Source organism: Hordeum vulgare, chromosome 7H, assembly GCF_904849725.1.
Source record: "Hordeum vulgare subsp. vulgare chromosome 7H, MorexV3_pseudomolecules_assembly, whole genome shotgun sequence".
NCBI classification, from domain to species: Eukaryota; Viridiplantae; Streptophyta; class Magnoliopsida; order Poales; family Poaceae; genus Hordeum; species Hordeum vulgare.
Genome location: NC_058524.1, coordinates 62297864 through 62324357, shown reverse-complemented (window position 1 = coordinate 62324357; position 26494 = coordinate 62297864). Strand labels below are relative to the sequence as shown.

The 26494-nt window shown below is 44.9% G+C and overlaps 1 pseudogene; it reads right to left on the bottom strand.

Moving 5' to 3' along the window:
- Positions 1-3906: 3906 nt before the first annotated feature.
- LOC123408987 lies at positions 3907-26347 on the bottom strand (annotated as a pseudogene).
- Positions 26348-26494: the final 147 nt, after the last annotated feature.

Below are 26494 nucleotides of genomic sequence, written 5' to 3'. Positions count from 1 at the left end.
GATTTGTCACTCCGTGTGACGGAGAGCTATCTCGGGGCCCACTCGGTAATACAACATCACACACAAGCCTTGCAAGCAATGTGACTTAGTGTAAGTTGCGGGATCTTGTATTACGGAACGAGTAAAGAGACTTGCCGGTAAACGATATTGAAATAGGTATGCGGATACTGACGATCGAATCTCGGGCAAGTAACATACCGAAGGACAAAGGGAATGACATACGGGATTATATGAATCCTTGGCACTGAGGTTCAAACGATAAGATCTTCGTAGAATATGTAGGATCCAATATGGGCATCCAGGTCCCGCTATTGGATATTGACCGAGGAGTCTCTCGGGTCATGTCTACATAGTTCTCGAACCCGCAGGGTCTGCACACTTAAGGTTCGACGTTGTTTTATGCGTATTTGAGTTATATGGTTGGTTACCGAATGTTGTTCGGAGTCCCGGATGAGATCACGGACGTCACGAGGGTTTCCGGAATGGTCCGGAAACGAAGATTGATATATAGGATGACCTCATTTGATTACCGGAAGGTTTTCGGAGTTACCGGGAATGTACCGGGAATGACGAATGGGTTTCGGGAGTTCACCGGGGGGCAACCCACCCCGGGGAAGCCCATAGGCATTGGGGGTGGCGCACCAGCCCTTAGTGGGCTGGTGGGACAGCCCAAGAAAGCCCTATGCGCCATAGGAAGAAAAATCAAAGAGAAAAGAAAAAAAAAGAGGAGGTGGGAAAAGGGGGAAGGACTCCTCCTTCCAAACCTAGTTGGACTCGGTTTGGAAGGGGAGGGTTGCCCCCCTAGGCTCGGCCGACCCCCTTGGGAGTCATTGGACCCCAAGGCAAGGCTCCCCCTCCTCCCCCTATATATACGGAGGTTTTAGGGCTGATTTGAGACAACTTTGCCACGGCAGCCCGACCATATATCTCCACGGTTTGACCTCTAGATCGCGTTTCTGCGGAGCTCAGGCGGAGCCCTGCTGAGATTAGATCACCACCAACCTCCGGGGCGCCGTCACGCTGCCGGAGAACTCATCTACCTCTCTGTCTCTCTTGCTGGATCAATAAGGCCGAGATCATCGTCGAGCTGTACGTGTGCTGAACGCGGAGGTGCCGTCCGTTCGACACTAGATCGTGGGACTGATCGCGGGACGGTTCGCGGGGCGGATCGAGGGACATGAGGACGTTCCACTACATCAACCGCGTTTCTTAACGCTTCTGTTGCGCGGTCTACAAGGGTACGTAGATCGAACATCCCCTCTCGTAGATGGACATCACCATGATAGGTCTTCGTGCGCGTAGGAAAAATTTTGTTTCCCATGCGACGTTCCCCAACAGGACATATAATGGCAACATAAAATTGTAAGTTGCCATAAAATAACTAAACATAATATCAACACACTTGTGTAATACTGAGAGAGCGGACAAACAAAATTGCCATGATCATACAATGTCGGATGGTAAACAATACAATTGAGGTTCACACAAAAATTGCCATGATTGCTACTACTTGCATACCATCAAACAAAAAAGTCAGTTTTCATGGAGCCCTGCACAAGCAATGGAAAAATGTTGGTTGCAGGCAGGTAGTAAGTTGCCACCTGCAAACTAAAGAAGTATGGAAAAACAAGTATGTTGTTACACATACATAGTTGTCATTCTTGCAACATGGAAATTGAGCAGGATACATTTGCAATGTTTTGGAACATGGATAGCAACTTGCCACCTGCTAGCTAAATAAACTATAAAGTTTCCCTGAACACTATAGAAGACATGACAAAAATATCTTGGGGTAAAAGAGGGAGTTGCCACGTGCTACCTAAAATACACTAGGCACTTGTCATGTAACACTACAAAGGCAAGGCAAATAATATCTTGTGGTAAGTGGGAGTTGCTATGTACTCCTAAGCACATTAGGCAGTTGCCCTGTAACAATACAGAAGACATGGCAAAAAAATATCTTGGGTAAAAGAGGGAGTTGCCACCTGCATACTAAAATACACTAGGCAATTGCCATGTAACACTTGAAAGGCAAGGCAAATAATATCTTGGGATAAAGTGGGAGTTGCCATATGCTCCTAAGTACACTATGCAGTTGCCATGAAACACTACAAAAATACATGGAAAATAATATCTTGGGGTAAAGAGATAGTTGCCATCTGTTTAGAAGCAAAATAGGCAATTGTCACTATATCACTGCAAAAACATGGAACTAACAGTTTGGGTTAAAGAGACAGTTGACATCTCCTAACTAAACAATGCAACAAATTGTAGCTAAGCCAGGAGACTCAAGTTGCCCTCTTTGCACATATCAACATGGCAAACGAGAGTTTCACAAAACAATCAACTGCCATTGACCTACAACAAAATGCACATTTCATCAAAACTAGAAACATGGCAACCTAAATCTAGGGTTCTTGCCATCCTCTTAGACTCGGATTTCAATCAAACACAGACCCTAAAACAGTGAACCACTGCCTACAAGACCATCAAATAAACAAAAACGACAAACATGAATTATGACAAATCACTGTAATCTGGATATGAAGGGATATAATCTCTGAAAACAGAGAATGAATAGGATGGAACGGGCGACTCTTGCCGGCGTGACTTCCATCGCCACGGCAATGATGCTTGCTAATGGTGGCCTAATGGCACACCGGCGAATCCACGCCGACAGGGAGCATTCGAGCTCCCTCAAATCCACTCGAATCTCCATGGATTCGAAGTAGAGGAATGGGAGGAGGGGAGGCAGATTGAGATCAATCAAGCATTGTACCTATGCATGGTGCAGGCTTCGGCGACGATACTCGGGCTGCGTGAGCTCCGGCGACGGCCACGAGTCCCCGCGACCCTTCCCCCACCACCTCTCCTCTGCTATGTTGCGGAATCGCCCCTGCTTTGTCCAAGAACTTCTCTCTGCTCTTGAATGTGAAAGGGGTGCAGGGGAATGGGAAGAGGAGAAGGGCGGGGAGGGGGAAATTGTCGTCGTGCCGTGAAATCTGGCGATCGTGCGGTGTGCAGGCGCGGCAGAAATTCCATCGCACGTCCGAGGTGGCAACTTCACGTTGCCTGTGTGCAAATGGGCGTCCGGGCGAACTCACGAACGCCCACACACACGATGATGCCTATGTTGCACACAAAATTCATCAAATGTTGTCAAGATTCGGGCAAAACAAAATTAACGTGGATCAACACGTGCGGACGAAGTGCAAACATGACACATGTGTGGGCATTATCATTTGGGTAATTTATATCATCAAGAAGTGTTCTTTTCATCTTAAAAAAGGATCAACTCCAACGGATGATATATATTTATGATGTAAAATTTCAGCTCAAATAGATGATGTATATTTATGATGTAAAACTAGCAAGTTCAACTACTACCAGCCCTTGGAGTGGTGCGACGCTTCTCGTTGGGGTGATGCGGCGCTTGGAGTGGACCACGCATCGATGAGCGACCGTGATGAAAGGAGGAGGAGGAGGCCGATAACGTGGCAAAGGTGGAAGCTGCAGAGGCGGGCATCGTGATTGGCGCGGTGCTGGAGCTGGCGGCACCAATGATAGTCGGAATCGGCCGGCGAAGGCAACGATAAAAAAAAGATCGGGGGTTGGTAACTTTTCTTGTGGCAGTTGGGGTTGGCGCGGCTATGTGTTTACATCTTCTAGAGGTTACATTTTCTAAAGATGAAGATGTAATTTTTTTTTACATCTACATCATCCGTTGAAGGTGGATTTTGAGACGTCGAAGATGTATAAGTTTATTATTTTTGCATCTACAACATCTATTGAAAATGCTCTAAGGTTGTTTTTTTTCCACCACCACCACACAAACACACGCACATCACTAGAACAATAATCTTCATGGATCAAACCGGTGTGGATGGGATCAAACAACTTCCCTCCACCACTAGGCTACAAACAACGACCATCCGTGGATGATCCTTTCTTTACACATTGTCCAATACATATACTCCCTCCATTTCGAAATAAGTGTCTGCTTTAGTACAGATGGAGGGAGTAAAAGTAATGATATTTCATCGACCCTCTATATGAGCAAGAGTTAAAATATTCACGGAATTCTGAATATTGTTTCTGAGTTGCTCCAGCTCTGTGCTCCATCCTGCAAAGTATGCAGGCTGATTGGGAGATGGAAGTGTAGTGCCCCCATTCTCTAGCGCCAACACAACTCATGACATGTGTGGCCTGTCTTTTGGGTTTTCTTGGACACACGAGAGGGCTACATGAATGCAGAGCAGCACCTCATCTTGTAAGCATGTGTCTATGATGGATGGGTCAGCCAACTCCTCCGCCTTCCCGTCCTTCCACACATTCCATGAGGCCATGAAACAAACAAAAACATTATCTCTTTTGTGTTATATAACTATCTTTCAAAAATATCAGGCGACTTTTTAGAGAGTTGGAAACTAAAAAGCATGGTGTACGTACGTAAGCTATGAGGCTAGGAAAGCCCATGGTGTGACTACTAGAGCTTCTCTTCATACCGGTTACAATCTCCACTCCAATAGCAACACGCTAAAACTATAGATGTCGGACTTGGTAGAGATGAAGCCTTCCATTGCATACTCAGGAGCCATGTAGCCACTGCTTGATTATTTGACTTGCAAGAGTTATTACAAATGGGGTTTGGATATAATTGCAGATCAGCACTAATAGAAAACAGGGCTTTGGTTCGGGCCTGACCAGCCCATTAGTCCCGGTTCTTCATGAACCGGGACCCATGGGGGGCATTAGACCCGGTTCATGAGCCCAGGGGGTCGGCCGGGGCCTCGTGGGCATTGGTCCCGGTTCGTCTGGACCCATTTGTCCCGGTTCTAGACACGAACCGGGATCAATGGGCCGCGCTCCTGGCCCACATCCATTTGTACCGGTTCGTGCCTTGAACGGGTATAGAAGGGGGGCTTTAGCCCGGTTTATGCCACGAACCGGGACAAATAATTTACCTATATATACCCATCGCCGCGGCAGAGCACTCTGTTTTTTCTGGCCTGCGAGGGAAGGGCATTTGGGTGCTTTATCTCACCTCTTATGCACATGAGGTGTTCGATGAAATGTCCGAGCCACACTAGTTAAGCTTTCTCCTCTCGAAGCTCGACCTCAGAACTCCATTTTTCCCGAGATTTGTCTAGATTTAGCGGTCCGTCACACCCCGTCCCCGTTTTCACCGCTGGGGCACGTCCATGTGTACGTCCGCAATGTCGTCTGCAAGCTCCTCCGCAGACAGTGAGGTAAGTCGATTTGGATTTTCGGTTGACATTGGATTTGGGGATTTCTCATCTAGGGTTTCGCGGGATGGGCTATAATATGCGCCTTTCTGGCTCGTAGGTGGATGGTTGCGGGATTGTGCAGTTCCAATCCGAGTTTTTCATTCCCAATCCAAGTTTCTACGGCCTTGAGGAGCGCTCGAATCACCGTTGCCCGAGGCATGGGCTAATTCCTGCTCGCCGTGTTTCTTGGGGTGGAGCAAGCACGGGAAGAAGGTTTTTGGGTTGTCCACTCGATGTAATTCCTCAAAACATCAATTGGTACTCTATCATCGATTTATTGCAAAGTTATGAATTTCACCTAATTATGTGAACTCTGATTTAACAGCTTCCTGATGAGTGTGATTGGGTTGTTTGGATTGACCCCCCTCCCATTGAGCTAGTGGGGCAAGCTTTTGAGGAGCTCCATGGTGGCCTTGAACGTAGTTGGATCAAGGCTAGTAGGATGGAGAAGAAGGTTATGGATCTGAACAATGAAAACAAGAAAATGCAATTAAAGTTGAAGAAAAGGAATGAGCTCATGGAAACAATGGGTTTTCTCTTTGTTCTTGGCATCACCATTGTGGCTAGTTTAGTTTCTATTTGGTCTAAGCAAGTCAATTAAGTGGCAGTGTGTGTGTTATGTTTCTGCTAGTGTGTTGTGCCCTAGATGTAATTCTATCATTTGTGCACTGTTGTGAACTTGAGCAAATGTAATGTTGTCCCTAGATGTAATGGATATCATGTGTTGTGTTAAAATTGTCACCAATGCATGGTAGTTCAACACAGAATGACAGCAAAAGGTGCAATTTTGAGCACCTAGCAAGATATTTAGGGGCAAAAGTGAGAAATCATATGATTCCACAACACACTCCAGCATTAAACAGAATAGATTCCACAACATGATCAATTCATCTAACATTAAACAGCAGTTCACACTCCAGCATTAAACAGCAGTTCACACTCCAGCATTACAAACCAACAGTTGTTTGACAACATCTAACACTAAACAGAATAGATCCACAACATGATCAATTCAGTTTGCCCATCTTACTCCTTGTGTTGGATGCAGGATTAGCAGCCTTGCTCCTTGTGTTTACAGTTGATTGCATGTCGCCTTTCGCCTTCTTCTGTGGTGAACCCCACTTTGTACCTCTTGTAGCTGGCCTTTTGTAATTCTTCTTTGGGCTGAGAAACATGAACACAATCAAGATCAGTCAGCAAAAATAGCTACATAATTAATGCATGTACATGCAGTACAATATATTGCATACCTAGCAAGATCAGTATCAACAGCCTTATAGGAAGTAGCAGCAGGAGACTTAGTAGCAGGTGGAGAATAGCCAGGAGCAGCAGGAGAGCTAGTAGCAGGTTGGGGAGAACTAGCAGCAGCAGGAGAGCCAGGAGCTTCAGTTTGGGCAGTTGCTTGAGCAGATTCTGGAGTTTCTGTTCCAGCATTATCAGCACCCCAATGCTCATCTTCTCCAAAAGCAGGATCAATGGACTCTTTGCAGTGGGTCCCACGGTGTCCTAGTCTTCCACGGCGAGAGCACTTCTTTCTCCTGCCTCCTAGGCCTTTTCCTTCAGACTGTGCCTTTATCCTAGTCTTCCTTGGTCTGCCAGGAGGTCTGTGCTGCACAGGTGCAGAGAGTTTAAACCCAGGGTCAACAATGTCCCACTGCTGTTTTCCCTCCTTTGTAATAGACGAGTTTCCGTATGAAACCCTGATACTTCGAAACAGATTGTCCGTTTTGTACACGAAGTGCATCCAGTTTTTGTTGTAACCCTCTCTACTTTCTCGCACATGCTATGTGGGTGAAATGGTGATACCATGCCAACTTGGAACCTTTTCAGAGTTCATTTCAAATGCTTTTCAATTTCATGGTCTTATAGCTCAAAATAATCAGTAAATGCATGAAAAATAACAAATGAAGTCAGAAAGGATTGTAAATTGATGATGTGGCTTTGAATGGTGCATTTTGAACACATAAAAACTATGGAGTTCAAATAAGTTCAAAAAAATGAAATCCCTTAGTAACACACGAGTTTCCGTATGAAACCCTGATACTTCGAAATAGATTGTCCGTTTTGTACACGAAGTGCATCCAGTTTTTGTCGTAACCCTCTCTACTTTCTCGCACATGCTATGTGGGTGAAATGATGATACCATGCCAACTTGGAACCTTTTCAGAGTTCATTTCAAATGCTTTTCAATTTCATGGTCTTATAGCTCAAAATAATCAGTAAATGCATGAAAAATAACAAATGAAGTCAGAAAGGGTTGTAAATTGACGATGTGGCTTTGAATGGTGCATTTTGAACACAGAAAAACTATGGAGTTCAAATAAGTTCAAAAAAATGAAATCCCTTTGTAACACACGAGTTTCCATATGAAACCTCATACTTTGATGATGTTGCTTAGCTTCAGGCCTTGAGGAAATAGTGTAGACTGCACGGAGCTATGTGTAGTTTTTGTCCGAAACCCTGATAGCCCCGTGCAGTCTACACCACTTCCTCAAGGCTTGAAGCTAAGCAACGTGCAAGTGAGCACTGCGCCTCTCCCTTCATCGTCTCTACACTCAGGGCTTATAAACCGTTGTGAGTGCCTCTCGCTTGGCGAGGTGGGACTAAAAAACAGATGCAGAAAGAATTAGCTAAAAAACTCTTTTACTGGTTCATGCCACGAACCGATACTAGAAGGTGCTCGTGGGGCCCCAGCCTTAAAACCTGTACCAAATAAAATGCCTTTGTAACAGCCTTAGAACTAGTACTAAAGGAATCAACTAAAAAGCTTTTATAAACCTCTAGTATTATTGAAATTAAAATTATATAGAATTTATGCAACTAAAATTATCAAAACTGGAAAAAAAATAGTGCCACCTACAGGGCCACCACGGCCTCATACGACTAGAAACCCATTACTAGGGTCAGGATGCAGGCCCGGAGTAGGCCCAATAGGCCCACAAGCATATAGAGTGATTTTAGGCCCGTAAGCCTGCAGTAGAGAGGAGCTCGAAGTGGTTGGTTCGGCAGGGCTTATAAACCACTCCGAGCCCCTCTCGGCTAGCGAGGTGGGACTAAACATAGCACCGCACCGCGCCAGCACACGACCTTTGGTCCCGGTTGGTGCCACCAACCCGGACTAAAGGGGTGCATTGGTACCGGTTTGTGCCACCAACCGGGACTAAAGGTCTCTGTTTTCCGCCCTTTGGGCTGCTGAAAATAGGCCTTTGGTCCCGGTTGGTGGCACTAACCGGGACCAAACCCTTTGCTATATAAGCCAGCACTTGGAAAAATTTCACATTTCCATCGCCAATTGCCCCCCGCCCGACGACGCCGCAAGCTCATCCACGGCGCCGCCACGCTGCCCCCTCGCCGTCGCCCGTCGCCCGTCGTCGCCCGTCGCCCTCCGCCCCCCAAGCCCACGCCGTCGCCCGTCGCCGTCGCCCTCCGCCCCCCGCCGTCGTCGTCGTCGCCCTCCGTTGCCCCCAAGCCATCGCCCGTCACCGTCGCCCTCGCCCTCCGCCCCCCGTCGCCGTCGTCGTGGCCCTCGCCGCCCACGTCGTCGCCCCGGCCGCCCCCGATGTGAGCCGCCGCCGCCATGGCTCTGTTCATTTTTTCATATAATTTGTATTATTTTTTTGTTCATTGCATTTTTTCATATATATAATGTATATATGTATGTGGTAGCTATATGATGAATGGATGTGGCTATGTATGTATGAATATAATGTTATAGCATTTTTTTTGTTTATATATGTTTTTTTCATAAATGTATTAATTTTTTATTTAGGTTAGTAGATATTGATTTTAGGTTAGTGCTTACTAATTGAACTAGTTGATTTAATAAAACTACTTTATTAAATTTTACTATATATAGAAGTAGTTTATTTTTAGTAAGAACTACTTTATTTTATTTATTTATAGTAAGTGCTTAGTAGTTGAACTAGTTGATTTAATAAAACTACTTTATTAAATTTTACTATATATAGAAGTAGTTTATTTTTAGTAAGAACTACTTTATTTTATTTATTTATAGTAAGTGCTTAGTAGTTGAACTAGTTGATTTAATAAAACTACTTTATTTTACTATACATAGAAGTAGTTTATTTTTAGCAAGAAAATTAATAGAACTAGTTCATTTTACGATGACTATCCCGCATCCTCGTCGTCGACTCGGCGGAGGAGGCCGGCTTGATCAGAGGGGCCATGTCCGGGACTGGGCTCCGCCCGGCTGGTATTGGGAGGTGCTCCCTTCCGGGGGGCGTAGGTTGATGAGGAGCCAGCCCGTTGTTGACTCGATCCTTGTTTGGTGGCGATCGCGTGGGCCAGTGACGGTGCCGAGGCTTCGGACACCGCGGAGGTGATACGTCACCGTGTCAGCGAGGAGGACGAGCATGTCCGTCGCTACATGGTTGCGTTGGAGGGCAGGTTCGACAATACGTGGCAGGTTCTTCACGGATCTCACTGGAGCTATGATCATGTGATGGTTCCTTCTCTTTGGGTGTCCACCGCCCGCGACGATACTCGTCGGGCGCTACGGTTCTAGATGTATTAGTGATGCTATATGTATGATAGTATTCGAGGAGTATTAGTGATAATATTCGACGATGTACGGACACAAGAGATGATGTAGTTTTGCTTATAATTGAATGCATGCTAATTTGAATACTACTTTATTTTACGATTTGGTTTTGCTTATTGGTCCTACCTAATACTGATGATCATGTGCTAAGAACAATTAAGTAGGGTTGGTCCGATGACTATGAGGATGATGATCGTATGACTTGTTATTAATAACGAGTATAAGTTGTATGATGATGATTAATTAGTAGGACTTGTTATTATATATGATGATGCATGATGCGAGCACGAAGAGTTATTATATATCAGTGGGTGAAATGAACATGGATTGGATTATTGAAGTGAAGGCAACATGCATGTGGTGCATGTCGAAAGTAGTACAATCCAAACTTGATCAAGTTAGGATTAGTATTACTTTCGACAAGCACCACATGTTGCCTTCACTTCAATCTCAGCCATGTTAACGTTAGGCATAGCAGTAGCGTTGGTAAACCAAGCACGGAGATATATAAGAGAGGACACTTTTCTCTATTCGCTAGCTAATAACAACCTAAATTAACCCCTAAATCAGCTCCTTTCGAAAAAACTCAGCTCCAGCCAGGTGTTGACGCGTGGATGCCTTTTGGTCTCGGTTGGTGTCACCAACCGGGACTAAAGGCCCCCCTGCCTGGCCTGGCCGCAGCGGCCACGTGGAGGCCCATCTGTCCCGGTTTGTGTAAGAACCGGGACTAGGCCAAGGGCATTAGTAACGACCTTTTTGTCCCGGTTCCAAAACCGGGACAGAAGGCCCTTACGAACCGGGACAAAAGGCCATTTTTCTACTAGTGCAGTTGGAGCTACTGGTTCAAACAGTTACTCACTATGTTCCGACGACACGTTGGGTATTTGCGTTTTCCTCGTCATCACCGAAGATCGTCGCCATACCAAAATCTGCTATCTTGGGCTTCATCTGTGCATCTAGCAAAACATTTCCGGCTTTGAGATCTTTGCGAATTATGGTCGACCTTGAATCTTGGTGGAGATAAAGAAGCCCCCTGGCGACACCTTTGATTATATTTAAACGTGTTCCCCGATCCAGCAACAATTTCCTTGAATCGTCTTTAGACAAAAGCAAATGTTAGAAAACAAAAAATTGACATGTTTTAAAAACTGGTGTGTTGCTAGAATATACCGAAAAGGGTGGCGTCTAAGCTTCTATTAGACAAATACTCATAAATCAACAACTTTTCATCTCCCTCGTCACAACATCCATGAAGTCGAACCAAATTTATGTGTTGAAGTTTGGCAATAAGTATTACTTCATTTCTGAATTCATTTGTTCCTTGATTAGAATCCTTATTTAGCCATTTGACAGCAATTTCCTGATCGCCTAGTGTTCCCTGTATGATTTTAAGGGAAAATGTAGAAAAAAAATTCAAACCAGGCTCCTCCCCTTTCCATTACCTTCATAGCGGAAATATAATGTTTTTTCGGATCAGAACCAGAATGAAGGGAAAGGGAAAAGAAGCGAGCTCGTGACAATACCAGGAAACCCACCGTCTACGCCTGTCATCAGGAACGATAGACTGCGGGGCGAAAACCTGGTATCATCATTCACCACGCAAAACAAAAGCTAGCCTACCATCAGACCAGTATCACAGGAGTATCACCAACCATCAAATAACAAACAAACCAAGCTCAGAGAGCACGAGCGACTAAGATACCAAACTACAACCATAGATCACAGATACCTCCTCGCTGATAACCTGTAGATATCCAGCAAGTGCCACCAGTTCATCCAGCTTCATCAACATTACCATTTCTCCTAGCCTCCTTCATCACCATCTTGCTCAGTAGAATCTGGCAGTGGCGGCCCGCACAGCAACAGCAACTGTGAAGTATTCTCTTTCAGCATGTCGGCGCCTTTTTTGACCACCTCCATCATCACGGGTTTTTGCAATCCTGCCCAATATTTAAGAAATGCACATGTTGTAAAGACAATCTCAAAGGGAGTATTAATCCATTTCTTCTCAAAAGTGGCACGGTTCCGAGCCAACCATATAGCCCAGCAAATTGCGGCTACGCCACCAGTATAAACATCACTAAAGCCAGGTAAAAAAAGCATATAACCATGAATAAACCTGCCATATAGATTTTGGAACATAACTAGTTCCAAACATATAGCTCCTACAGTCCTCCACACTACCCTCGCAACCGGACACCCAAAAAATAGATGCTGGGCCGATTCAGATTGCTCACAGAATGAACACTTAGTGTCCCCCTGCCATTGGTGTTTCTTCATATTATCTCTCGTAAGGATAGAATCTTGGCCCCCCAAATCCATTTATAACTAGCTTCCGCAAGGTTTTTTTCCAACCACCTGTACATAGATTTGGTAGAGTATTCTCTGGAGTTGTCTAATTTCCAGAAAATCTCATCATCTTTAACTTTGTCAATCTTGTCCAGCACATATTTTCTCATATCATTCCACTTCTGCAGCATTTCACTAGACAGCCTTCTTCTAAAGGCAGAAAGGTGGTTCAAGCCTTTCATCTTATTCACGGTACACTCCTTATCTATAAAAAATTTAAAAAGTTCAGGATATTTTTCTTTTAAGAGAAAGTTATCCCCTAGGTCATCAGACCAAAGGCCAGCAATGTTTCCTCTATTCAACTGGACCCCTCTACCAGCCATATAATGCTCTTTCACTTTCAGAATAGCTTTCCAACAGGGAAAATGTAGATTTGAGTTTGTCTTGTGAATAGATCAGTTAGAATAAAAACAATGTAGTGCTGAATAATTACCTTGTAAACTTTGCCAAAGCCTCCCCGTCCAATCATACATGTTTTAGAGAAATTATGTGTTGCCAGGGCAATCTCCTCAAATCTTACAAATGGGAATTCAAGATCACTTGAACCATCCAATAGCGCCTTCTTGTGCTTTCCCTGGATCCTGTTCTCGCCTTCTTCAAACAAAATGGCATGATGATTTCTTCTCCAGTAAATATAACATAGTACTACGCAATTAGCCCCCGAACTTGTCCCGTAGTTGAATACTCAAGTCGTCACTCGTAGAACCCAACCAGCGCAGGATCAAGAGAAACAATGTGGTTCAGCCATGTCTTATCTATTGATTAATTGCCACCACCGCATTACCAGCATGGTTTTGCATCTTCATGGGGTTTATAAAGCTTTCGTGGAATGGGGTACAACAGATAAGACAAACTTGAATGTTTCGGGAAGGTAAGGAATGTAAACTAAACGCACCTTTGGATTTCAACCATGCAAGGGAAATGCACATGAGTATCAGGACACTACTTCCTAAAACTGGCAGTACAATCTTCACTGCAGTGCTCCTTCTTGTCCTTTTACCTGTGCAACGCACATAAAAACAAAGTATTATACATAGCCAAGGGCGTCTCCGAGTTGCACTGGGTCTTGTCTATCTAAAATAAAAAGAGAGTTAGTGCAGACGAGTATATATAAATATAAGATATAAAGTGGTACCAGTTACTGCATCCGAGCCTGCAAGCCGCAGATAGAGTGTGTGTGTGTCGCTCATGGGGTCTGCGCGTAACTTCCCGGTGTCAACCAACTCACCGACCCACAACAAGCACCTTGGCATACCTCCGCTGGCCATGCCACTGCTCAGGTTGGCATAGGCGTACGCCACACAAGAGCAGTTGTGACGGCAATGCCGCCGCACACTCCTCCAACGACGTGTCTCCGACAAACACAAACTTGTCCGGTGGCTTCATCCCCGGCAAGGCCAAGAAATCGGGTCAATAGCTCCTGTGCGACACATTTGATGCGAATTGGATCCTGTGCGACACATTTGATGCGAATTAGATCCTGTGCGACGTTTCTCTGACCCAAATAGCCAAATGCCACTCGGGCGATTAAAATGGTCGTCAATGGGAGTGAGGTTATTTTTAAGACATGTGGGTCCTACTTGGCAGATCGTCAACTTACGGCCCCACTTGACAGTGCATCTACTAACGGGTCCCACTTGGCAGTGCATCGGGTGAGACGTGTCCCCGTGCGTGGCATGTCTGTCTGAACCGCCCGTCTGAAGCTCTATTGCTCCCGGCGGTGAGCCGAAGACGGCGGCGGAGCTTTCGATCTCGGCGACGGCGGCGGCTGTGGTGAGTGAATCCGGAACCCTTGTCCAGCCCGTTCCCTTCTGTGTCAACTCACTGCAGTTCCTGTTTCCCTCCTCTGTTTTTTTGGTCGACTTGATCCAGATTTGGGTGGGGCAGAGGGGGGCTAAAGGTGATGGAGCCGCCAGAGACAACAACAACGTTGACTAGGTAATCTGTGCATCCTTTCCATCCTATGCGATGCCTTGTCTGCTTCCGCTAGCTCACAGTGCGCGCCATTGAAAAACAGGGCCGGTGATGCTAAGACATTTGAATTCACTATCGAATTCTTTCCTTCTAAGGCGAAGCTAGGTGATGGTAGCTTGCGGGACATAGAGGGAGATACTATTGTGAAATGGGAGGTTGAATTATCAGAGATTGATCCACAAGAACTACAGAGCATGAAAGAGAAGGCCGTGAGGAATGTGGTGGCAAAAATTGGGGAGAGCATTTTTTGGGGTCCAGAGCAAGAGGTAGCATTGTTATGGTTTGATAATTGGAAAGGAGAGTATGTGAGAATTGAGGATGGCGAAGAGATGGTTGATGAAATCGATCGATAAAATGGCTGGACAACCAAACAAACTACGTTTCGTGCAGAGCTGGTTGATCTGAAATCAAATTCTAAGGTTGGATATGTTCCCTCAAAATTGGTTGCACAAATGGTAGATGATGATTGGGATTCAGAGAGGCAGATAATGCCCATGTGTACGGATGAGGTGACAGTATTACATGAGGGGGCTGATGCAGATGCACAAGAGGTTCTGATGGTGTTGCAAGGGTTCTTTCTGTTGATTGGAATTCGGTTGAATTAAATGAACCAACTGATTTAGTCATTGCACCAATGGATGACACTGAGATGGCCAAAAAATTTGGCATTCCAGTACCTGATGAAGATAAGGAAGAGAATGATGAAACTACTAACCCGCTTACTGATGCTCAAAGAGATATATGTGAAGATGTGGATGGACAGCTGATGGAAGATGCTGCAGATGATGTTGATGATGCACATGATGATGAGTTGGTAAATGTCTATGACAAGGAAAACCCTGTTATTGCAGTAGGGAAGTTGTTCCCAAACATGGATGAATTTAGAATATGTTTCAAGACTTATGCCATCAAACATGAGTTTGATGCCAAGACAAAGTGGACTGACAGAAAAAAGTTTTATGCAAGATGCAGAGGTTTTGATGGAAGTGTCAAGCCTTGCAAGTGGTACATATCTGCTAGACGCCAACCTGATGGAAGTACCATTAGGGTCAATCAAATCCCACACCAACATACTTGTATTACAAGTTCACAGAGAGTATCAACCATGACATCACAACTTTGGATTGCAGAAAAGATCACTCCTATTTTAGCCAAGAAACCAAATACTACTGCAAAGAAACTTAAAGTAGACTTGGAAAAGCAGTACCCAATTAAGGTGAAGTATAACACAGTGTGGAAGGCAAAACAAAGGGCAATGAAAGAATTATATGGTGACTGGGCAAATACATTTAGGATGCTTTATAATTTCAAAGCAGAGGTGGAGAAGAGGTCACCTGGCAGTGTTGTGGAGATAGATAATGAGGTAACAGAGGAAGGAAGAGTCCTTTTCTCAAAGTTTTTTATGGCTTTAAAGCCTTGCATCGATGGCTTCAAGGCAGGTTGTCGTCCATATTTGAGCATAGACTCATTGTTTTTGACCGGCAAGTGGAATGGTCAGTTGGCAGCTTGCAATGCTTTAGATGGACACAACTGGATGTTCCCTGTTGCTATTGGCTTGTTTCAGTCAGAAACAGAGGTCTCATGGACATGGTTCATGATGCAGTTGAAGAGATGCATAGGTCCAGTGTCACCTTTGGCAGTCCACACAGATGCATGCAAAGGGCTAGAAAATGCAGTCAAGAATGTCTTCCCCCATTGTGAGCAAAGAGAGTGCTTCGGCCATATGTGGATGAATTTGATCAAAAAGTTCAGAGGGGAAGAATTTGGTCGCATGTGGCCAGCAGCAAGATCTTACACTAAACAGACATATTCATATCATCTTGGTAAGATAATGACAGCATGCCCTGAATTTGGTCCATGGGTGAACACCTACCATTCTCTATTATGGTATAGGTCAGGATTTAACACTGCCATCAAGTGTGATCATATCAACAACAACTTGGAAGAAAGTTTTAACAACAAGGTGAAGCAGTTGAAAAACCTGCCTGTGCATGACATGGTTGACCAAATCAGGATCATGATCATGCGCTTGTGGGAATTGAGAAGAAGGATTGGTGATTGTCTGCAAGGGGACAAGCTTCCTGCAGTGGTACAACAGGTGGTCAACAGGAGCAGAGATCTTACACATTTATCTATTGAAAAATCTTCTGTGTGGGGTGCTGAAGTTAGAGATACCAAAAGTGGTAGAAGGCATGTTGTTAGCACTGAAATACATGAGTGCACTTGTTTGGAGTGGCAACACACTGGGAAACCATGTGATCATGCCATACTTTTCTTGGCCTCCCGACCAAAGATAAACATGCACCCTTATTTGCACGAGATTACTCGGTAGCAAAATTCAAGGCTGCATATGCAACTCCAATTCCAGCACTTACAGATCAGTCTCAATGGCCTGAAGTGGACATAGAATTGTCCATGTGTCCTCCCATAACAAAAAGAAAGGCTGGTAGGCCTAAAGAGAGCAGATTCAAGGCATGGTTTGAGAGAGGTGGGAGTAGTAAAAAAGGGAAGGGAAAGAATGATGGAAAACCAAAAAGGTCCCAAAAAGGTAACAAAAATAGATGCAAGTTGTGCCAGGAACTTGGTCACCGAGCTGGATCTTCCAAGTGTTGTTACACTCCTAAAAGGCCAAAGTATGTGTGCTAATGTTTTTTATGTTTACTATTTGGCTGCATTTTTCAATTACAAACCAATTGACATGCTTAAATTTTTTAGGAGGAAGTGTGCAGCTGAGCCCCTTATTGTTGAAGATTGCTGGCCAAAGAAAAAGAAAAGAGGCAATGGTTGTAGAAAAAAGAGAAGTTATGGTGAAACAATGCAAACTGAGCAAAATGAGCAAGACTTGGATGTGCTGCAAAATGAGCAACAAGACTTGGATGTGTTCCAAAATGAAGATGTGGTCCAAAATGAGCAAGACTTGGATGTGCTGCAAAATCAAGATGTGGTGCAAAATGAGCAAGATATGGATCTGGTGCCAAATAATTATCTTCCAATTGATGTTGTGCAAGCTGAGCCTATATTAGAAATTGTGTTGCCTAACCCTGTTTTTTCAGAAGATGTGGTGCAAAATGAGCAAGATATGGATCTGGTGCCAAATGATTATCTTCCAGCTGATGTTGTGCAAGCTGAGCCTATATTAGAAGTTGTGTTGCCTAACCCTGTTTTTCCAGAAGATGTGGTGCCAACTAAGCCTATATTGGAAGTTCTGTTGCCAACTGAGCTTGATGATATTCCAGCTGATGCAGTGATGAAAACCAAGAGCTTGAGTGAACTGGGTATAGTGGTAAAGAGAAGCACTGATAAAAAGAAGAAGAAGAAGAAGCTGAAGTGAAGTGAACTGGGTATAGTGGTAAACTGAAGTGAAGTTTTGTACTATGCTATAGAATAAAACTTTGCGTGAAATTGTATTTTTCGTATGAAATTGTATTTGTGTGATACTATTCAAGTTTGAGACAAATTTCCAGTTTGAGACAACATTCAAATTTGAGCCAAAATTCAAATTTGAAGTTATTTGGTATGTGGTATGGTGTTGTATTTTTCATATGAAATGTATTTGTGTAATACTATTCAAGTTTGAGACAAAATTCAAATTTGAGCCAAAATTCAAATTTGAGCCAAAATTCAAATTTGAAGTTATTTGTTATGTCATATGGTGTTACAATGATTTATGTACTATTACACATGTTAGGTGATTAATCGGAGAACTTTTATTATGTGAAACTTTGGACATGAAAATGTGCTTCAAATGAGCTCCAAAACCCCCTCCAAGCCCCCCTGCAAAGCCCCATTTGTAAGCAAGTTTTTTTTGACCTTCTCCAAATCAGCCAAAAAATGAAACTTGACATATTAGTCATATAGAAAGATGATTGGAACAAGTTTTATATTTTTTTATTTTTTTTAAATTAGTTATAGCCAACCCTAACTTTTGAAAACCGTACAACCTCGTACGTGATAGCCACTTTTGTGAAGGGTTTTTCATGAAAAACTTCATAGTCCAAGTTTATTATTTTTCCTAGCAACCTAGTCATATAGAAAGATGATTGGCACAAGTTTTATATTTTTTTGATTTTTTTTAATTAGTTATAGCCAACCCTAACTTTTGAAAACCGTACAACCTCGTACGTGATAGCCACTTTTGTGAAGGGGTTTTCATGAAAAACTTCATAGTCCAAGTTTATTATTTTTCCTAGCAACCTAGTCATATAGAAAGATGATTGACACAAGTTTTATATTTTTTTAATTTTTTTGAATTAGTTATAGCCAACCTAACTTTTGAAAACCGTACAACCTCGTACGTGATAGCCGCTTTTGTGAAGGGTTTTTCATGAAAAACTTCATAGTCCAAGTTTATTATTTTTCCTAGCACCCTAGTCACATATAATGATGATTGGCACAAGTTTTATATTTTTTTTGATTTTTTTGAATTAGTTATGCTCTACCCTAGCCCTTGAAAACCTCTCAAAACCCCATCAAAACCCCTCAAAACCCCGTCCAAACCTCTCAAAACCCAGCACCCCATCGGACCATTGGATCGCCGTGAATGGACGGTCTGGATCGCGCATTAGGGCTACGTCAGCAGCAATCCGTGGCCTTCACTCTGATTGGCTGGCCTTTTTAGCCCTCTTTTTTATTGCTAGACGAGAAGACGCGTACATGCGTTGTTGGGCTTAATTAAAGGCGGCCCACCCTTTTATCCGTTGGACGAGAAGACGTGTACCAGCCTGGCATGCATGCGCGTAGCCCTACCTCCCCTCGCTCGCCCATTGGACCGACACTGCATGCATGCGCATCGATCAAGCGGGAGCACGCCCGACGCCATAGAGAGCAGCAACCCGACCGACGCAGCAGAGGCACGCAGCGGCTCAGCCATGCAGAAGCTCGTCGCCCAACCCGACCGACGCAGCAGTCATCTTTCGACTCGTTTTAATTGCTCATGTGCGACGTGTACCCTGTTTTAATTGACCATGTGCTATGTGGGGTGTGTACACACTCGATGCCCCCTCGATTCCATGCGGTAGCCGTTTCACACTCGATGCACACCATGGCTAGCACCCCTATTTAAGCACGGGTTTTAAGCACCCCCTAACATCATCTTCTCCCACCCGGCCTTCTTCTTCATCTCCTAGTCCATCTTCTCCACCTCTCACGCCGGAAGATGAACTACACCGGGATGACCTACCGTGTGCCGCCCACCGTCCCCAAGATGCTCTACCCTCCCCAAGTCTAGGTGGAGAACACCCTACGGGTGTGGGCGATCTTGAGGTGGAGGAGTGCAAGGGCGCTCACCGAGTTCTTCCTCTCCGTCGGCTACCGCCACCTCCCCAGGGGTTCTCCGGTGATGTTCCACGTGGAGGAGCTGACCAACAATGGCTATCCTATCGGCCTTACTGTGAGGTTCACCAACAGCATCGATGCTTACAACCTCCTCGGTCGTGTTTTTTGGTGTGGATGTGAGTCTATCGCATTCGCAACATACAAAATCTTCACGAATCTGGACAACATCTTCCCCAACTGCAGCATGCACACTCTCCCGTACCGCACCGACGGCGACGAGTGAAGGAGGAGGAGTTTGCCTTGGATCTTGGAGCTTGGAGCACCCGGTGGTGCCATGGGGAGGAGGAGGAATTTATCTAGCGTTTATCTAGTTAGGGTTTAGGGTCTTATCTATCTATGTAATCGTACTATATATCTATGTCTTGCTTATTTATCTATGTAATGGTACTATATATGTCGTGTTCATATATGTTCTATATATCTATGTCGTGCTTATTTATCTATGTTCTATCTAGTTCATATATGTTCTATCTAGTTCTATCTAGTGCATGCAAGTGAATGCTCGCGTTCCCGTCAAAAAAAATACTACTTCTGTATTTGGGTACCCTCTGTATTTAGTGTTAGCGTGTTTTGCAAGCGGTGGCCGTTTCGGTTTCCGAGGCAGGGCTGGTGTAAATGATAAAAAGACCACACGCCCACCCACCGTCTCTTCGCACCACTCCCCCATCTCCTCCTACACAGAAACCGCCGCCCTCCGTCTCTTCGCTCTCCCCCATCTCCTCTCTCCCACACGACGCAACCGCCGGCGCCATGGACCAGAGCATTGCCTGGCAGAAGGCCGTGCAAGATCTCGCCGGCGACAACCAAGAGATCCGTGAGCAGCTTCGTGAAATCATGGGCTGGTTCCCAAGCATCGAGATGATGCGGAACCACGCCCGTGGCCTGATCAAGGTGATGCGAGAGGACGAGAAGCTCCATGCCTTCCCCCCGGCTACTGCGTCCCACCTTCCTCTGTCATCCTTCGGGCGATGAGGGAAGTGCAGCGTACCACCGACCCGACGCAGCGCGCAAGGTGGTGGATGTACCGCTCATCCAGGATGACGGCACCGCAGTCGGATCCTACCCGTCTTGCCTCGAGGACGGAGAGGGTGACCGATGCTGTCCTCGCGCATCTGTATGGATGTAAGCTAAGCTAAATTTCTGTTGCTATCTGTTGTTGGGTGAACTATTTTTTATCAAAACAACAATCGATTTACGTCTGTGTCTCAAAAAATGATCCATCACAAAATGGGCACGGCTATTTTTTATCGAAGCAACATGGTTGCACCAAGCAGATAGGCCTGTTTTCTATTTGGGCCTGCTTTTTTTCTCACAGTCCTCATCAGCCCATGACCCAATAACGTTTTTTGTTTGACCATGAACTCTGCACCTCCACTCTGTTTTTTTTTGAACGAGATGCACCTCCACTCTGTTAACTGAAGAATTGCTGCACATTATGAATTGCTGCATTTTTTCATCAATTGTTGCATTTTAAAATAATCCATTACAAACACAGGCAGGTTTTGCTTCACATAAATTCAAATTCAGCTAACAAATGAAACTAGATTGACACACTGACTGAAACTCTAACAATTTCTAGCGATTGATGAACATCAAGTAAAAGAAACCCATAGCAATGACACAGCCATAAAATGCTCCAGCCATCATATTTGCTTGCTGGTTCAAATCGATCAGTTGCTTTAGTTGCTTGCCCATTTTCTTCAATTCACACCCCAGTTCAGCTTGCCCATAACAATGACCTGATCTGTCCGTCAAATGGGGGGCGTGTTCCACAGCAAGTGGTGCCCCAAAATTGAGCCCTTCGGTTGATCCCTCCAATTTCAACCTCTCAACGTACTCATCCAGCCACTCGAAATACCCGCATTTCTGCAGAACCTGAAAAACAGGGGTCGGCAACTCATGAACTCTAGATCCAACCCTAGCTCCATCGCCCAAATTTGATGAAAAAAGAAAAAATTGGGAGAAATAGACCATACGATTGGCGAAGTAGACAGATCTAACCTGCCCCGGCTGTGGCATGCTCAAGCATTTCACGAAGTCGCGCCCACGGTTGCCATTTTCTTCCCTCATACAAGTCAGACGCTTCAGAGGCTCCATGCGTGGGCAATCGGGGCATCTTGTTAGCGTCACTGGACCGTACTTCCTCCATTGGAGGGAGGCCGAGCTCGAGCTAGACATCACTCGCCGGCGACGCGCTTCCTCGCCGGAGAAGAGGAAGGTGGGGGGAAGGAGGAAGGGCAAGCAATGGGGGAGGATGGGCTGGCTCGGGTCCGGGCACGCGGATGAGCACGGCCATGCTTATGTGGATAAGTTGTGGGTCCCGCACACATGCGAGTAAGTGGTAGGTCTCATGTTGACGTGGATAACTGGTGGGTCCCGCGTGTCATAACTTAACCCCTTGAGTTTTGCATTTCATGGTTAAACAGAGACATGTCGCATTGCAGCTATTGTTTGCTTCAAAGATGTCGCACCAGAGCAATGTTGATCAACAACGTCTTTCATTCCGCGTCAAATATGTCGCACAAGAGCTATTGACCCCAAGAAATCAGCGGCGCAACGCAGTGCCTCTTTCCTTCGACACCCCTTTGAGAACATGCCCTTGCTCCACTCCTCTATGCTCGTCGGCTCAAAACCATCTAGGCACTTGCACGTCAGGACGGTCAACACCGTCTCGTCGCAGTAGCCGTAGCGGTTGCATCTGTGCTGTGGCGACTGCCCAAAGACCACCCACACAGAAGAGCTGTTGTTCCAGCAATCCAGCCCTGGAACTGGAGCGTGCCGGAGTAGGACAGCACGGGCCTGGTTCGCCAGGTAACGTCCGAGACGCTGAACATTGCGTAGGTCTCCTCGTCATTATTGACGACAGTGAGGTATATGATGGTGGCGCTGGTGTTGGTCATCAGGTATTGGTGTTCATTCTTGACATGGTACCCCGTCCATGGGGTGGAGCGGTATACCGGGCATGACCCGTCCCAAAGGAACATCTGGATAATGGTGGCGGGGTCACAGCCGAAGGAGAAGCTCCCTGGCGAGGGATCTCCGGAGCCTTTCCAGGATATCAGGCGCCCACCAGCGCGTGTCCTGTACCTGATTCGCATCTTCATGCCAGGTAGGAACGTGTCGGTTGGGTGGTCAAAGCTCTGCCATACCATGTGTGTTGGATGACTGGAATACGAGGTTACCAGTCTTCAGAAGCACCGCCTCTGATGAATAGGAGCTCGAGGCAGCGGCCACGCCAGTCGTCCAAACAACACGACTGCCATCACCATCAAAGAGAACAAGATTGGAGGTGTTGGTGAGGGAGAGCATGGACACGGAGGAGGCAATATTCCTGACCAGGGTTTCCCAGTTGGCGACCCACAACATGGTGAGCTCAGAGATGCCGTTGTACCAAATGCCGAGGTACAGGTTGGACGGTGTTGAGCCAGAAGAGGGGAAGAAGCCCAATGCGAAGTCATCGCCATCCGAGACGACCGTGGTGCCAGGGGGAGCGGCTTGCTGGAGACAAGCCGGTCGTCGGACGCACACAGCGGCAGGAACAGAATGATCAGGAGGGCGACGGAGCAGGTGAGAGCTGACCAATCCATTTGACGATGCTGCCGGAAGAATTGCAGTACAGGCACGAAATGTGATTCTGGTGGTCTTACAAGACTCCTTGGCCAGACAAGCAACATTACAGTTATAGTAGGCTAGTTTCAGAGTTGACATTCCGGCTGTCTACATCGGTCCACCTTCATTCTGTGCGTTTAGGATACAACTCATTACAATTGGCCTGACCTAAACACAGACATTAAAAATCTAAGGATAACATGTTTCCATTCTACTACCATTACGTGTACTTTGAACTGGGAAATAGCCAGTCTCAACGACCATTACGTGTACTTTGAACTGGGAAGTAGCCAGTCAGGATCATGGGACTTTGGAGTTGGAAATATCATGTGTACCTCAAGAAATCACATCCAGCCCCTCCGTTACAGAAAGGTTGTAATATATAGAGAAGAACAATTCACCTATCTACCCTCTAGAACTTAGGATCCATGCTCCCCTTTTAGGGTTCTTCAGTTAACTCAGCTCTCCTAGTTTTGATTTCTACCGTAACCCTTATAACATGCAAAATCTTTTCTACAGAGTGAGGAACTGGAGGTATCAGAACCGGCAGGCACACTTTATCAAACTTCTCCAGCCATTGCCGGTTCTGTTCCTGGGCGCTGCCATAACCTCCAGCAATGGCTAGAAGAAGGCTTGGTGAGAGGACTTTCGAGATTTTGGTTCACTTTCGCCGTTTATTTGCTTCAATGCTCGTGCACTGACGACGTCCCAGCATCCTGGCTCAAGCGATTCTGATAGGACCAGGAAATTTTCCTAAACTAATCTTTGGGGAACAGAGATGGTCCCAATCGAAATTCAGTTGGCATGTATGAGTGTGTTATACCCATCCGGCCTCTATGCAAACTGAAACTTCACGTCTATAAGACTAATTCCTTGTAAAAACATAAGTAGCTAAGGTAGAACTCACTGGGTCCTTGCTCTCAACTTCCATAATGAACTGGATCATTGTGCCACATCTCCAAAGTAGGCAGTAATTCCTTTGAATCTGTGTTGTACATAGCTCTCTTCACTCTACAAACACTTGAATATCAAGGTCTCGTCCTAGGATGATAGCTGTAAAATGCTCTGAGTCATGAGAAATGGAACCATTTAAATGAGGGAAGAAACAGTATCATACCTCAAAATCTAAGGGAGGAGAAGACAACCACAAAAGTTCCTCCACTTGGCCTATGTCGACATTCCGTGGCAAGAACATGATGATATTGGGAGCTATCTTCTGATCAGCCTGAAATATTGCATGGCTGCATGAAAAATCATATGTCAACAGTGCTATTGTTCTACTCCCTCCGTCCCAAAATTAGTGTCGCTGCTTTAGTACAAAATTTGTACTAACTTATTATAAAATTTGCGTCACTTATTTTGGGACAGAGGGAGTACTATTTAAAAAAAATCTTCTTCATTTTGATTTCGTCTCAATATTTCGTTTAGATGAGAGGTGCATTTTCTTTAGAAGCTCCGGCATTTAGTTTAAATTTGAAGTAAATACGAACTATCTAAAGCCCCCTCATCCAACACCCCTAAGTGCCAGATATGTACAAGAGTGATGCATCAGTTCAGTCTCACTTGGAATGTGCAAGCTTCCATGACTACAGGACTGCCAAGCACTCCATCAGTATGCTCACTTCCTAAAAGCATAAACTTTTTCAAACCTGTATGAGTTTTGAATTCTACTTCATCATCCGGCGGTAAGGGCAATTTGGAATACAGTGAGTAGTTGCATACCCATCTTTTGGCAGCAGCATATCGAGGGTGTACATTGGAGTCTTATTGTATGATGGCCCTCCCCATGGTGATGAAAGGAACACCAAATCCGCCTGGTATAGTATCAGCAATCAGCAAACCATATATCACTAAATGGCTACTCAACAATATGAAAATTGAAACTATCACTCAATCTTGCTAGTTCATCCCGGATGGTCTGTTATTCCTCATGATGTTTTATGTTATTCTCATCATACTAAAGAGGATGGTAATATCTTGAAATTAGAATTCCAGAAGGCAAGTGACAGGTTTAATTCGGAATACCTTGAGCAGTGTTGCTTGCTAAAGGCGTCCAATTAAAAATGGGTTGACTGTATAATGGGCGTAATAAAGGGCCAGGTCAGTATTTTACTGTATGGAGAACAACAGCCTTATAGGCGTTACTATACAGCCCAGGGCCTGGGGCAGAGAGACCCTATTTATACAATGTTTTTTGGTTTATTTGCAGATGAACTGACAACAATGTTTGTTGAGTATTAATAGCCGAACAGGCAGATCAGTAGTCCCAAAATAAGGTACTCAACTAAACATTCTGACTGTACTAATCTCTTATTAACCAATGGTGTTCACATGACAAGGAATCCAAAGTTTATATTTGTATTGTTTTCAGATTATATCGGGCATCAACATCAAATTTTCAAAAGGTGGAGTGATCTACTACCTCCATTCCAAATTATAAGTTTTGAATATTTCAATATGGACTACATATGGACTGAAATGAGTGAACAAATACACTAAAGCGCATCTATATACATCCGATTCAGAAAAAGTTACAACATCTTATAACTCGGAAAGGAGGGAGTACATCGCTAAATGGGTGAGGACATGCCTAGTTTTGTTGGAACTCCTGTCAGTAATGTCAGGCTGGTGAAGGATTTTATCGCAAAAAATAGGCTGGTGAAGGAGTACTGGTAGTAATAATATAGTTCAAAAAACAAGGTCACTTGGGCAGTTGTAGTGCTTATAGATTAAATTAAGAAGTACCACACTACAAACAATTGTAGATTTTTCTTTAGAAATCAAAATGGCTTTCTACAGATTCCGATATACTGGGCGTACAAAGTGTTCTCGAGTTCTGTAATCCACAAAGGTAGAATCCTGGTGCGCCACATAGCTTAATTGCGCAAAAAGAATTGGTAAAATTAACAGTTGTCTTACAGATGGGTTTGTTACTTTTTTTATAACTGTGCATACCTTGAGCATGCCATATCATAGTTGAAAGCATACATTGGTTTGGCTGGTTTCATATGATTTCAGGATTTCCCCTAATAGGCAAGATCAAGGCATGTCCATTTATCAAAATTTAACTAACCTACTCAATGTGGTCTTGTTCATCGTAAAACTGAACGAGTATACCTTAAAGTAAGGCGTGAGGTGGAAGATCGACGAAGACAAACTCGATCAAATGCTCCACGCCGTAGATTCTGGCAGTGTGCCTCACCAAATCCACATTCCGGAGATCGATCTCCACCACGACCACGTAGCAGCCCCTGCACGAGAACGAAACACCAGAGTTAACGGGGGAAAGCTGTGTCCTGGAAACGAGAGGGGTCGGCCAGCGGCACGTGCCTGGCGGCTAACTGGATGGAGTTGCCGCCGACCCCAGCGAACGCGTCGA